The following is a 15,756-nucleotide window of genomic DNA, read 5'->3' on the forward strand; positions in this document are numbered from 1 at the left end:
TTTCTAAATGCTATTAACATGGTCTCTAAAGAGATATAATCCTACTGACATTATGAATGTTAAATAGGCTTTTGACTTTAACCCTATGGGATTCATACTTTCACTTTAATGGCTCTAGTAAAAGAAAGTCTGTTATGGTCTTTCACAAAATCACAACTCCGTAATGTTCCAGGACAGTATGCTAATACAAAATGATAAAACAAAGTGGCAAAAAGTCAAACAACTCGCATAAAAATACCAATTCAGTGAGATACACTTAAATCTGTGCATGCTGGGAAGACTGAAAAGGTGACTAAATCATACAAGTACTTTTTCAGTGTAGCCCTATACCATAATAGCAAAGCTGTGTTGATGCAATAACAGTAATATTAAAAGTTAACCTCCAAAAAACTACAATAATCAACTAAATATTTGCCATTTTAAATCAAATCAAATCCACCAAATATTTTCACAAATCACAAATATTTTCACTATGCAGATTCACATGCATTGCTCTAACTGTCACAATGCATCTTATTACATAAAAAATGAAATTACACTGATCAGTTATTTTGACACATTCATCCTTTTTATTAGTATCCTACTGTGAATAAGTGTATGTCACAGTCCCAGATTCATGAAAACTGGAAATTACACCACCTGTTAATTTCACAGCCATTATTTTGCCATTTGGACCCTTTAGCCGGAGAACCCTAAGATGAGAAATTTAAAAAACGTTCAGGCTATACACTACAACACTATTATAAATGCAAAACATAAACTGTCTGCTCCATCCCTTTTATTCACAGTCTGCCATCCATGACAGCTCATCCAATTGTTCTTCAATCTCATATCATTATCTTCACAGTAAACATTAAGTTGCTTCAGTTGCCTAGTAACACAAATGGTATGAACTTTGTGCCTTTCATATGATCATAAATATATTCAGGGATCATGCCTCTCTAATCATTAATCAGCTATTTGAGGTTGGCTGTTATTAATGATGTCCCCTCTATTCAAATGTTGAGCATCTCCTCTATGTCATTGTATTTACGTTCAAAGACGGTTTTATAAAGCACACAGAGGCCAAACATCTTAATTCTAGATTAGCCGTGTGCTTACGATGTGTTGCTTAATCGTGCCAGTGTTTGCCAACACATTTAAACTGACGATTGGAAAAATTATTTTACATCAGGTCGCCAATTCTTCAATTTATTTTTAAAGATGACAGGTATTTTGATTTGTTTGCTTGCACAAATCATTTGGGAAAAGAGTTAGATTTGTAAGATAATAGCTTACAAGAGATCTGAACGAGGGAGCAACAAACACTAAAATGTACCCACAACAAACTATTTAATTATCTGTTTTGCTGACAGCACCAGAATAACAGAAATGATGATGAATCAGCCTGGAGGATGAAGCTGGCTGACCTGGTAATTTGGTGCAGGAATAACAACCTCTCCCTAAAGAGGAAGGCGAGCACCTTTGAGCTTCTTTAATTGTGAACAAAGGTATCAGAGCAAAACCACAGCAAGCACAACTTGTTTATTCAGAAGTATATTTCCCATCCATTTTCTTTTTTACGCTCTTTGCATAAAAACACACACTATATATATATATATATATATATATATATATATATGTATGATGTATGGTTTCATTGAAAACCTGGAATCTGAGGGTGCAAAAAAATCAAAATATTGAGAAAATTGCCTTTAAAGTTGTCCACATAGAGTTCTTAACAATGTATATTACTAATCAGAAATAAAGTTTTTATATATTTACAGTAGGAATTTCACAAAATATCTTCATGGAAAATGATCTTTACTTAATTTCCTAATGATTTTTGCCATAAAAGAAAAATCAATAATTTTGACCTATACAATGTATTTTTGACTATTGCTACAAATACACCCCAGCGACTTAAGACTGGTTTTGTGGTCCAGGGTCACATATGCTGTTGCTATATGCTATATATATGCTGTTGACCAAAAAAAAAAATGCACAGCTTTTCAATATTGTTAATATTAGAAAAAGTATAATGACAAATAATAGGACATTTCTTGAGCACCAAATTTTAAGTATACTAAAATAAAAAAGTTATTTTAATAATATGATTTTTTACTGTATTTTTAATAAATAAATGCAGTTTTGTTGAGCATAAGTATGGAAGCCCATTTCCACCACTGCATTAAAAATGTTAAAATGTTATTGCGACTTTTTATCTCACAATTCTGACTTTTTTCTCCGAATTGTGATAAACTCGCAATTGTGAGTTCTAAAGTCAGAACTGCAAGATATAAACTTGCAGTTGCAAGTTATAAAGTCAAAATTGTGAAACATAAAGTCACAATTCTAAATTTGTTCACAGTTTATAAAATAATAAACCCAGAATTGTGAGAAAAAAGACAGTATTTCAAGTTTTTATCTTACCATTCTTCTTTTCTCAACAATGCAAGTTTGTATCTCACAATTCTGACTTTTTTCTCAGAATTGTAAGACATAAACTTGCAATTGCAATAAGTTATAAAGTTCAATTTTAAAGGAAAAAAAGAAAAAATAAGTTCTCAGAATTGCAAATTTATATTTCAAAATTCTGACTTAATAACTCGCAATTGCATGTTATAAAGTCTGACTTTATTTCTCAGAATTGTGACTTTATTTCTCAGAATTACGAGTTTATATCATGCAATTCTGACTTCATTTCTCAGAACATGAGCAATATGAGGAAAAAAGTCCGAATTGTGAGTTTGTATCACGCAATTCTGAAAAGAAAAATCAGAACTGTGAAATAAGTCGCAACTGCATTAATTTTTTATGCAGTGGCGGACACAGGCTTCCAGACACAAAAGACATTTTAAAAATCTTGTCAGTCACACATTTTATAACAGTGGTCTGTATAAAAAAGTTAAATAAAGAATTTTAAGCTCTTAACCATCCCACTCATAAAAATGTAGTAACTTACGTAAGAGAAGTCCATAAAGTGGATGTGAAAGTTATTAAATGATTACTGATGTACACTGAATTCAGTGTTAGCATTTCTTGCATTTTGATGCTGAAGATGATGCTACAAAATGAAAACAGTCAATTACATATTAAATATACAGTACATACTACATATACACACATTTGTATAGTTTCACAAAGGCAGTTACATCCACAAATGTTCGTTTCTAAAGAGTTGGCAGAGGCGTTTACCCCATTGTCATGGCAACGGTTCATGATTAAGTCTGATTATATCAGGGTTTGATGGAAAATCACACCAGACTGTTCAAACATTCCATGACCCGAAAACCACCGATAGAACATTCTGTGCAAAACACCAAAAAATGGCAACCCGTATACTGATCCAACAATACCTGCTGGAAGTTTTTTGAGACCGTGTGAACTGGCCTTTGCAAGTAAATCTACTGTAGTAAATTTACCAGACATTACGCTGCAGGGCATCACTGAATAACTCTCCATCTCAGCCCTTATCCTACACTTCCCCCCATGACCAATACAATCCGCAGCATCTTAACTTACTACCATTATCAAGAAGGCTTTTCCTGCTCCCATTACTAGACTCTCCGGAATACTTGAGATCCCATCTGCACTATAACCTGCCAACACACACACACACACACATCAGCACACCAACACTTCACTCTGCATAGTCTGGCCAAATATAAATTTATGTTCATTCTTTTTTTTATTTATTAAATTACGCTTCACTTTCTAGGATTATCACAGAGATGAAGTCAGAAAAGGGTTCAGTCTACTGCTCCTTTAAGAGTAAATATAAAATAAATAACATAAAATTCACATAAATCAAAACCTCTGTTAAAAGACACTTCTAGAAAAAATCTAATTGTGTCAACAGTTTTGTCTACATTTTTAAAAATCTGAACAGATTTTAAAACAATACGCCTTATACACAGTCAACTTTGTAAATGGTCACATAGAAAACTACATCATATACTAAATGACTGAGAATCAGACTTTTAGGATGTTCCAAATACACAAACTTACAAAGAAACATGCAATTTGTTTTGCAGCTCAAAATATCAAATATATTTGTCTGTCTGGACAGATTCGTCTGAAAAAATCTGGACCCATCATGCACTACACAATTTTCTGTGAAATCTGTCATCTTCACCTGCCCAAATCCTGCAGACTCACTCTCCAGACTTCGACAGACTGCAAATCAGGGGACAAATCTGAGCAAAATCATGTAGCGTATTCCATCCTTTACTTTCTTCTGAATGACACAAAAAAGGTGAATTTTTGGGACAGGGCTCTCATGAGATTTAAACGTAAAGCAAGAGTAAACAAATGTGACTTTTAGACATAAGTACATTATTATATAAAGTACTAAAACTCAGAAAGATTACATAATTTTAGGACTGTAACTGATGATAATTTTGGTAATTGAGTAATCTGTTGATTATTCTAACGATTAATCGAGTACTGGGATAATTATAATACACTTTTTTTTTAAGTAAAAAAATAGACCCAAGGAAACAATAGCCTTTAAAATAGCCTTATACATAAATAGCAATAATAATTAGTTCAAATAAAGTGTCAAAAGCAAATAATAATTTGGTTTTATTGAACAAAACTGTTAAAAGGGTCATCGGATGCTAAGTTCACTTTTACATGTTGTTTGAACATGTAATGTGTGCTGGCAGTGTAAGTACAAATCTACCCTATAATGATAAAAATCCATGCAGTGGTTTTTAATTGATCTGTAACAATAATATTCCCTTTTTCAAATCGAACCATTCTCAGATGCCTGTCGTTGTGGCGTCACACCCACAGATGCCACTCCCACAATAGTTGATTGACATGAGCATCTTACCTTAGATCAGTTTTAACAGTCCAACTGATTCTCCATTGTTTTGATGCCGGAGCAGGGATGTAAGTTAGACAAGAATTGAGCGATTAAGGTGTTGTGTTGCTGGATGTAATAATGAAAGTAGTGGTCATCATTTACTCCCGACATCTGAGCTGCTAATGATGCAGTGAATTACGTTTGTTTGTGAAGGGAATGCATCTCCCGATCTACATAAATGTGTCTATGTTCGCGCAAATCATTCGTGATCCAGCTTCACTTACAGCAGAAGTGAGTATAAGGGGTTTTTTTATGAATCTTTGCGATCACTTTTCCTAATAATGTGCTAGTTAGTAAGTTCAACGGCTAAACGTGGCTGAATGCGGCTAAAGTAAACAGCCTCGTCACTCCACAGAGAGTAGAGAGGGGCGGGGCGAGCAGAGCTCAATTGCATTTAAAGCAGCCCCGACCAGAATGGGATGATTTTTGCAGAGCTGATTTTGGCAAGGTAAAAAGGGTGTTGTTTTACAGTACCATTGAGAATTTTTAACCAAAGTATATTATAGACTTTTCATTAAGACCCTAAAGAAGGGTCTAGGGTCTTCATTAAGACCCTAGTATAAACAATAGAACAAATGTACATTACGCAGTATATCTAATGCCTGCAGAGGGCGCCGACAGCCTGACGATTGTTTTTACACATTACTGGGCTATCTAATCCTTGTTTAATATTGACTCAACAACATTTAATTCAAATGTCCACTTAATCTTCACTATTTGGCCATTTCTTTATGATAGAAAAGCTACAGCCACTGTAATTTCTTGAATATGTGGACATCAAAACGAGTGAGGGTTTAACTTTTATTTTGAAATTGCATTATGTATTCTCCTGTATTTGGTTTATAAATTATTTACCTTACAAATCTGATGAAATAGGGCATGTTGCATTCCCAGACATTATAATAAAAGCTCACAACAATATGCAGAGATGGATTTTGAGACGCTCCACACATGTAAATGATAACAATTTGTGTAGCAGCATTTACTGTGAACAGAGCTGCTCCAAGATGTGTGCACATGACCTATATGCATGTAAATAATTAAAGCGCATATATTAAACCTGCATCGCATATATTTATTTAGTTGAATTGTAGCGTTTAGCATGTGGAATGCACCACTTCCGGTATTTTGCCGATTACTGGACACGGGCAAAATGTAATCGAGGATTTTTTTTTTTAATCGAATACTCGAATAGAATTGAGGAATCATTGCAGCTCTACATTATTTAAAGGAACATTTCATCCAAAAAATGAAATTTCTGTCATTAATTACTTTACTTACTTTACTAATTAATTACTAGATATTTTTGGAAACTCTTATTTTCATTTTGGGTGAACTATCCCTTTAACATTATACATATGAAGTAAGGCACCAGAAGCATTTCACTGGTGTATTTACACTGTAGATATGGCTATAATTAACCTCAACCCGTCTACAATAAATCATTTCTCAATAACTCAATTAATTCAAATAGATTTTACATGCACGCACCCAGCGATGACAAAACATGTAGCATTTTGGCCTGTTGCTCGGTAACCTTCTTGTGACAGAACCCTCTTGACCCTAAACAAACAGTTTGGCAGTAATCTAGTCATTAACTGCTTCCTGCTGCTTAAGAAAACATTGCATCAATGCGAGGTAGAAGAGGTTTGCAAAAATAGCAGGGTTTGAATGTGGAGAACCCTTCACAACACAGACATTTCAGCAGAGATGAACATCCTGATCTCACGTCTACACATCAGTCACAAGCTTTCGCCATGACAACACACTCTCATACTCAGCAGATAAGAAAGGTCAGTGCAGATCTGGGTGGGATTTGCAGTCATGCATATTACATGAATTGGGATCTGACAGATTAAACATTTCACCCCAAGCTCAAATTTGGAGTGCAAAGGTTCTTTAAAACAAGGCATCTAATGCTCACAGAAAGCAATGAGATGGAGGTGACGATGTGTTGAATATCTAAACTATGTGTTCACTGTGTTATATTATGTAGGTTCCATTTCAGTTGTCAGGGAAGGGGGTTTTTCCCCATTATTATAATGGCGTGCCTTCAGCTAAGAGTCATTAGCTGCAAGCAGAACCAACACCTTTTGAAAGAATCTGTGGGTCTTTCTAAGTCTGATGCTTTAAGCTGTCAGGCCTGTCATATTGATTTGAAGAGCTCCGCATGACGCTTTCCGCTGGATCTTCAGAACTGCCACTGAAAGCTGCATGATGTCTACAAGAAACACCTCCAGAATAAAGTTTAAACTCAGTAAATTAGCAGACACTGAAATGAGCTGTTTTGAGCTGATGGCTTTTTCACTGTTCTGTATTTTTGGAGCACAAACAGTTCCCACAATCACTGCCCAAAATTGAGCTGGCACTACTGTTTTTATTTATCACCTAATTTGTATCAAAACATCTAGTGCTACCTTTCTGTAATTTCAGATCACATCGTAATTTCTGTGAATTGTGCTTTCTGGCAGCTGGCATGTGAAGAAAAGCTGTGCCTGCTGTGCGTAAGTCCAGGAGCTGCTCTCAGTCACCTCAGTGGAAATAATGTGAACAAGCAGTACAGTCACAGTGAAGAAAAACAGAGCTGGAATAATGTTCATATTCCAACCTAAGAGGTGATTCATCAGCAGGAACAGACAGCCTCTAAACAATAAACACTTTCATTTTTCCACCATACAAATAAAAGGACGACAGGAAGACATGCTGTTGTACAAAATTCATAAGGTTATATTTCATACTACTACACTGGAAACATAATGTAGTAAAGGTTCTACTTTAAAGGTTAGTTCTAACAAGTACAAATGCAGAATTTAATATTTTCATGCAGTTTAATATTTTTTTATGTAGAAAGCTCTAACAAATACACAAGTATTTCTGTAACAGAATTGCTCGCTACATTTTACAGTGAGTTAAGTATTGATCAAGGCTATTATTATTAACTAAAACTAAAACCATAAAAATGTTTTTCATTAACTGAAATATAATAAACATTAAATAAAATTAAAAACTAAAAATTATAAAACTAAAACAAAAAATCTAAAATAATCCACTAAATTAACTAAAAACTATATAGACATAAAAACACAATACACTCTAAAAAATGATGGGTTCTTTTTTATTAATATTTTTACCCAGGTGTTGGGTAGTTTTTCCTGCACCCTAAAAAATGCTGGGTTATTTTTTTTTTTTTTACCCAAATGCTGGGTTCAGCCTGTTGGGCCATTTTATTGGATTATTTTTTAATATTTGTACCCAGGTGTTGGGTCGTTTTTCCTGCACTCTGAAAAATGCTGGGTTATTATTTTAACACAAATGCTGGGTTCAACCTGTGGGATAATTTTATTTGGTTATTTTTAATATTTTTACCCATGTGTTGAGTTTTTTAATCCAAATGCTGTGTTTAACCTGTTGGGTTATTTTAATGAGTTATTTTTAACATTTTTACCCAGATGTTGGGTAGCTTTTCCTGCACTCTAAAAAACGCTTTTTTTTTTTTTCTTTTTTTTTAACCCAAATGCTGGGTTTAATCTGTTGGGTCATTTTATTGGGTTATTTTTAATATTTTTACCCAAGTGCTGGGTAGTTTTTCTGTAACTTAGCTGCTGGGCCATTTTCCACTGTCAATACAAATAATGAACCCCCTCTCACATTAACCCAGCGCTAGGTCAGTGCAATGTTGGGTAGTCTGTGCCAAACCGGTTAAAACTAGATACCTTTGTCAGTGGTCATTTTGTGTTCCGTCCTAAGAGGAAAAAATGACTAAGCAGAAATTTCCTGAATGAAACATCTGTAGTCTCACCTTTTTCCTTTCCTTTTTTTTTGGTTTAAATTTTGGTTTAAAAAGGATCTACAATTAAAGCAAACAATGTGCTGGTGCCACCATGAAGTTTTACCTGAAACATTACGCGATTGTGCTGTCATATGTTGCAGCTGTGGTTGCGCTACGTGTTCAACGGCTTGAAACTTAAATATCTGACAGACAAGATGGCACGAGGTAAAACTGTTTTGATGTTACTTTTTCAAACATGAATATAAGTCATTTAATGAGCTGGAACAGCCTACTGATAGCAGTTTTCTTCCCACAGATTCCCATTGGCTGCTCTTGCTGCTCTTGTCACATCCTAAAACCTTTACTGAATGTTTTTGAAGATTTATGATTGCAAAAGACTGACTTGACATTGAATAAACTATATTGTATATATATATATATATATAATACAGATCCCAGCATGTGTTCTGTCCAATATTTACCCAGTGCTGGGTTGCCAAATAACCCAGAAATGGTTGTTTTTAACCCAGCATTTTTTAGAGTGCAGAATTACTAAAACTTCACATTTAAAATGATATAACACATCAACACAAAATATTACCAAAAACAGCATATCAAAGACACTAAAATAACATCCTAAAGTTGTAATGTAATATTTATACCGATTTGAGCAAACTTCAAATGCACTCAGATACATTCAGTATAATCTGAATGTATCTACACCCTAAGCGAGCAGCACAAAGTAGCATGACCAAAATATATCTTCTCCATTAAAATCAACAAAGTTTCCTACAAGTCAAGAAAGCAGTTAATATTATTATAGGGCAAGCTAAAAACATTCATAAAACAACACAATAGCTATGATATGGGATTAATGGCCCACTAAAATCTAATAACACTGAATAACATCTCATGATATTTGTAAAAACGCTGAACTGAGCAAACCAGAATTTTCAGTTATCACAGCAATAATTTGACTCGCTCACAGAAAATTTGTCTCCCACACTCTTCCTCCCCGATGGCTCAGAGCAATAATAAACCAAGCTGTTTGCTTACGCTAGCTGGATAACTTTAGCTGTAATATGCCATCTATGAACATGAACACCAAGCTAACAAAAGAAACTATTCAACCAGTAAATCACAAGCCTGCCTCTCGATCAAACTTTGACGGCATCAAATCAGTATCAAATTATAGCCTGTTTAACAATTATTCAGTGGTGACTTGAAAGAAAATCAACTTGCTGCATTCAACACGTCTGGGCTAAAATCTTCAGTGCCAAAAGGTGGTAAATGCCCATATCTAAATATCCAAGATTTTGCACACAGCCAACGAGCAAATAATCATAATGCATTTATAATCTTAAATTGATTCTGGGTAAAGTGTTCAGCCTGACTCCCGACAAATGTGTTTATTGTTATGAAGTTCAGTAAAATACAGAACATCATCTGCAGTCATTCCTAACTGACTGACATTTCAGTGCACTATAAGAATGGTGAGCATTTAGTCAACTCTGCAACATTTAGACAGTCTATGGTTATTAAAAGAAATTAGTACGGCTATTGACAAAGAGGTTCCTGACAAAGACCCCCAAAGCTAATTAGGCTGGAGGATGAAAAACCTTTTTGGCTTTGTGCAGTCATCTGTGCCAGACAGTTAAAGGGATGAGGATGTTCTTTCCATGGCCATGTGTGAGGAAAAATCAATTTGGCTTATATTTAAAGGCAACAACCACTATGCACTTTGCTTTACAATAGACCCTTTGCAAGTCATTTCACATGGTTAAGTGGAATGGAGCCTCCCATGCCATAGGAATCATCATATCTTAGACACGGGATAATATGTGTGGAGGGTCAATTGGCTATTTATAGAAAGATAAATACTTTATTGATCCAAAGGGAAATTTAGTAAATCAAATAATCGCCTAATATGTGGCAGGCGATCGGCTGATATTGTGAGAAGTTCTTCACTGTGCTCTCTGAATGAAAACACGGCATCTGCCACATCAAAGTCAAACTGATTTGCAAAACAGGAAGTTAACTAAAAACCTCCAAAATTCTTCTGTGAAAATCCTTCAAAAAGCAGAGTAAACATTGGCTACATAAATGGAAACATTAGAAACTAAGCATCGCATAAAACCATCATTTATAATTAACCTCAATCAACCCGCCATCTGTACCTCTATTACTTTACAATATTGGCCATAACAAACTAAATTTAAACAGATGACGTAATGCATATGTTTAAACCTCATTCAGTACACAAGATGTTTATAATCTTGACAAGTTTGGATGCTTTTTCCTTTTTGTTTATACTTATTTTCTTGCCGAATGTTCTTATAAGAAAGGTCATGTAGTGTCACATGATGATGACAATGTCAATGCAAGGATTGAACTTAACTGTGAGGCACATTTATAGATTTAGACAGATGAGGGCTTTTATGTGGAAAGATAGGAGTGTCAGTCTGCCAGATGCAGCTAAATGCCATGGCTGGGATGGGTGGGGTGTTTTGTGGTAAAGATAATAAGACTAAAATCGTTGGCTTTAAACTTCAATCTGATTCTAGCAGAAACAGGAAGACAAAAAAAACACTTGCTATTTGCAACTTTGGATGTTTAATAGCCCAGAAAACCAGCATTTCCTTTACCACCACCAGGCTCAACATGAAGTACTACAGGTGAAACCGAAAATACGCCCAATCTATTGCAACATCAATCCACAGCTCTCACACTCTTAACCTTATACCTACAAATTTACCATTGAATGTGAACCAAGTTTCCTTCTGGCCTTGGGTTACTGATGATCCGGTCATTTGACTAAGCACAGAGCCATTACCTCAATCAGAGCTGTTAATGTTTCACTTCATGAAGCACAGCATGCATCTTCCTCAGTGATTCAGTCCAAGGCCTCACATAAATGCTTTTCTACAGCAAAAGGGCACAATGTCTAAAGAGGCTTTAGGAAGAATTTCATTCAACCCTATTAAGTGTCCTGATTGTATTGACTCCTGTGACCATGAAAAATCATGGCTGCAGGCAATTTAACGCGTTAATGAATTGCAATTAATTATAATGAAATTAATGCAATAAAACAGTTAGGGCAGTTAATCCGGCCCCTGACCTGTATGGTCATTCCATAAAAAATATATTTTCCATCAGAACAATTCAAGCTTGAAGTACCACCTTCAAATCTGGCATGTGTTGCATCTTAGACTTTAGATCTTCTTTAGAAAAATATTAATGGTAAAAGTAAAATAATAATAATATTACTGCTTATAAACATGCTGTTGTTTTATAAGTATTATACCAAAACATAAAACAACCCCAGATGTAAACTACTTACTTCTAGTCAAATGAGATGGACACAATTCAAAATCCCCCTCTCTGAACATATGGTCCAGCGTCGTCTGGTAAAATCTCAGACACACATTCCACCATGCATCTACAGAGATCTGAGGAACAGAGAAAATGATTAATTAATGTGAAGCAGGTTAAAGAAGTCAGACAGTGCACAGGGGACTGACCCAATTAGGAGTGTTTCCTGTAATGTACTTCTATATGGTAAGAAACATCACATTAGGCGCCCATTTCATTTAGAAGCCACTGTAAATCTGTTAAAGGTATTGAAAAGAAAATAGCTATTTCTGCTTTGTCCGTTTAAGTCGTTAGTGCAACACTGAAAGCCTTCAGGTTCTTGGGTAGGGCTTTACCAATCAATGCTTTATGTCATCTCTCTCTCTCTCTCTCTCTCTCTCTCTCTATATATATATATATATATATATAGTAAAAATTGTTTTTTGTTTATTGTATCTACCCTGTGTGCTGAAAACCATCAGAAATGTATTATACATTCATCAAAATGCATTATACATTAATTAATTCATTTTTTTTTAAAAAATAACCTTTGCAAATTAGAACAGCAGTGTTTTCGATTTTAAATTCAAAATCCTATTTACAGTTCTGTTAGTTAAACAACTACTAATTAAACACGTTGTTATTTGCTCGGCTTGTGGCTGGCCCATTGGCCTCTGAGTAAATCTTGATTAAATGTGTCATTATAGGTATCACTTAAAAACATGCAATGTGGATGTTTTAAACATTTTTTAATGAAAAGTGACTTGGGTCACTAACAAACTTAGTTATAAACCAAGACAAGTCTAGATGAGAGTATCATTAGGTTAAATTGTATTTGCGCAGCATAGATGGAATTTTTATCAAATGAAGTCCAATTAAACATAACTACACATTATTTCAAACCATTTCCAAAGCAAGCAAAATGAAATCTTGTGGCTATTTGTTATGCTTACCCTCTGAAACACTTTCCCTAACTGATGCTCTGAGTGCTTTAGATACAAAAAAAAACCTGATAAAACGGTATAAATGCCATATAAGAAAGTGTAACAGACTGAATTTCAATTTACATCCACTTAATAATAAAAAAAACTACATCGATTTGGCTTTTGACAGTGATAAAAGGAAAAAAAAAAGACAATAGCATGTCAATAATACAAATCATGAACTAATTACGTCCATAATGAAGTGGAGAATATCTTAAAACACTTCATATTAAAATACCCAAACAGAAAAATGCAAAGCACTGCACTATGAAGTTTTGACTGGCTAGAATTGTATAAATACTGCAATAAAAAGACACCAAAAATGCCATAATATAGTTAACAGAACATTTTAAAATCACTTCAAATCACATAAAATTCAGGTAGACATACTTAAAACGTTACAAATTGCCCTCAACAGACATTTGTTTATGTATACTTTAAGCTTGTCTTGCAAAATAGTCTCAAACCATTCCCGTTGCTTTTACTTACTCATGTAGTCTCTATTTATTTTATTAAAACTGTAAAATGCTCGTCCAGAGACCGACAAACTGTGCAAAGCCAGTATACATGTACAGCATTAGGACAGATGACACATCGAGTCTGGAAGACAGTTGATTTATTCGCTAACTTTTCTTAATGCCAACCACTTTAGTGTAAAGCTAAGGCAGAAAAACGGTTTAAAAGTATTTTATTACCGCAGAAGTTCATTCCAGGTTTTTTAATCGGACCAAACGTGACTGTGTACACTCCCTGCCTTCAAAAAGAAAATTGTCCTAGTAAACACTTTTTCTTCCTTTGAACAAAACCAGCAGCGATACTGCTTGACTTTAAATGTAGAATAATTACAACTGCAGCTAGCATTTCATAAGAAATATAATTCGTTAGCAATTTTTACCTTTTCTCGCAGACAAGCTGTTGTTTGCTACCTTGATGTAGTGCGCCGCTCGCATGCTACAGTTGTGTCAATCGCACAAACCAAACACAAGCCACACGCACTTACCGTAAGGAACAGAAGAGAATTCGCGGGCTGCGGAGGGAACCTACCGTAAGAAATGTAGCTGACTAAACATTCCCGTTGTCTTCGTTGTAAAATTAAAGCCCTGTGTCTCAGACAGCATGCATGTCGAAGGTGCCAAATTGACTGCTTTTGCCAATGAAGCAGTCAGACTATGCCTCTGAGACTGATGACACCATCTTCATACATATGAATGTAACAAAAATTAATGTTGTTTCTGTTGGATATTCATAGACAGAGACGTTTATGCACTGCATCGCACACTTTTCAAGGAAAGTAAGACAGATCATTAGCTAAAAGTAGGGCAGAGATATTACAACTTATAGCAGGTATATTTGCTGTAGTTTAAATTCAGAAAACACACAGCATTTAGAGCAATATTTATTCTATTAAAAATAACAAATGTTAAAATGCTGTATAGTATGTCCTTGTTGGGTAAGAAAAATAAATAAAAAATCATAACATTTTTCATAGCTTAGGATAGTTTATCCAAAAATTTAACTTTTATCATCATATTCCAAACAGAACACAGAGAATGTTATTAGGGTGAGTAAACAATTACATAATTTCAATTTTGTGTAAACTATCCCTGCTAGTTTTTAAAACAAGAGTTTCTGGTACATTGTGGCCTGCCAGTGTCCATGATTCATGTTAGCTCATGTTCTCTGTTTTACCCAAGAGCCATTACAAAAATATGATGATATTGGAATTTCAACTTGTGTAATTGGACACTGGACTCAAAACGTCTGAGTTAATGAGATATAGCCCATCTGACCTGACAGAATGTTCTTCATTATTAAAGACAAGAAATGAGGACTATAAGGCAGCCAATTTAGTGTGAACTAGTGGACATGCTGTGTTCAGCATAAATCAGAAGCAGCTGTTGGGTATCTGTAATTTATTGTAAACATTTATTTTATTGCCTGAATCACTCAATCAATTCATGTAATACAGCAAAGGTGCTTTAATCTCTCTCACGAAAACAAATCTAAGATTTTTGCCTGAGCGCCTCAGCAGAAGCCATTTATCAATGCAGACTGTTGTGAGCTAAATGAATCTGTAGATTGATCAGCACTTGAAATGTTCTCATTGCCGAATCCTGTAAAGCATTCTACCTCAAGACAGACATTTATTTATATTTATAAATGCGTTTATTAAGGAATGAAAAGAAAAGCAACCCCTTAGGTTAAAGACATTTTCATTTTCACCACAGGCATAGATGCAAACTAGGTTGGGCATGCTTCAAATAGTTTGGTTGTTTGTGCTTGCACTTTTTGTATATAGTGCAATTTAAAAATTGTTTTTGAGTGAAGATGTAGCTTACTGCAGGTCTGGAACATATAGAAGGCACAATTTAAAGGAACAGTTCACCCACAAATAAAGGTTTGCTGAAAATTTACTCACCCTCAGTTTAATCCCTCATCAGAAACAGATCAGGAGAAACTGCATCACGTGCTCACCAACGGATCCTCTGCAAAGAATGGGTGCCGTCAGAATGAAAGTCCAAACAGCTGATAAAAACATCACAGTAATTAGTAACAGAGGACACCTCTGTTGTCCTCTCACATCAGACCGACATACTTGTTTAGAACTGTTTTAGTCTATTTTGACTAAACAGTGCTTGACCTGTGCATATTTCTCTCCTGATTCAGATGACATGACTTACTGGAGAAAGCAATATTATGGATAGAGGACTCATCTGAAGTTAAAAACATCTTAATGATAGATTTGTTTCTTACAAACACACAGCTTTTCGCAAAATGTTAATTGATGGACTGGAGTCGTG

The 15,756-nt window shown here is 34.8% G+C and overlaps 1 protein-coding gene across 3 annotated transcripts in view; it reads right to left on the reverse strand.

Moving 5' to 3' along the window:
• Window positions 1–14,097, reverse strand: part of tp53i11a (tumor protein p53 inducible protein 11a) — a 31,897-nt gene extending 17,800 nt beyond the window's left edge. The window contains exons 1-2 of one of the 3 annotated variants that reach the window (XM_051115939.1): window positions 14,000–14,097; window positions 11,962–12,070 (exon numbers count right to left, since the gene is read on the reverse strand). The gene's annotated coding sequence lies outside the window, so the exon portion shown is untranslated. The other 2 variants (XM_051115938.1, XM_051115937.1) reach the window with 2 other exon arrangements.
• Window positions 14,098–15,756: the final 1,659 nt, after the last annotated feature.

Source organism: Labeo rohita, chromosome 7 (genome assembly GCF_022985175.1).
Source record: "Labeo rohita strain BAU-BD-2019 chromosome 7, IGBB_LRoh.1.0, whole genome shotgun sequence".
In the NCBI taxonomy this organism is placed as follows: Eukaryota; Metazoa; Chordata; class Actinopteri; order Cypriniformes; family Cyprinidae; genus Labeo; species Labeo rohita.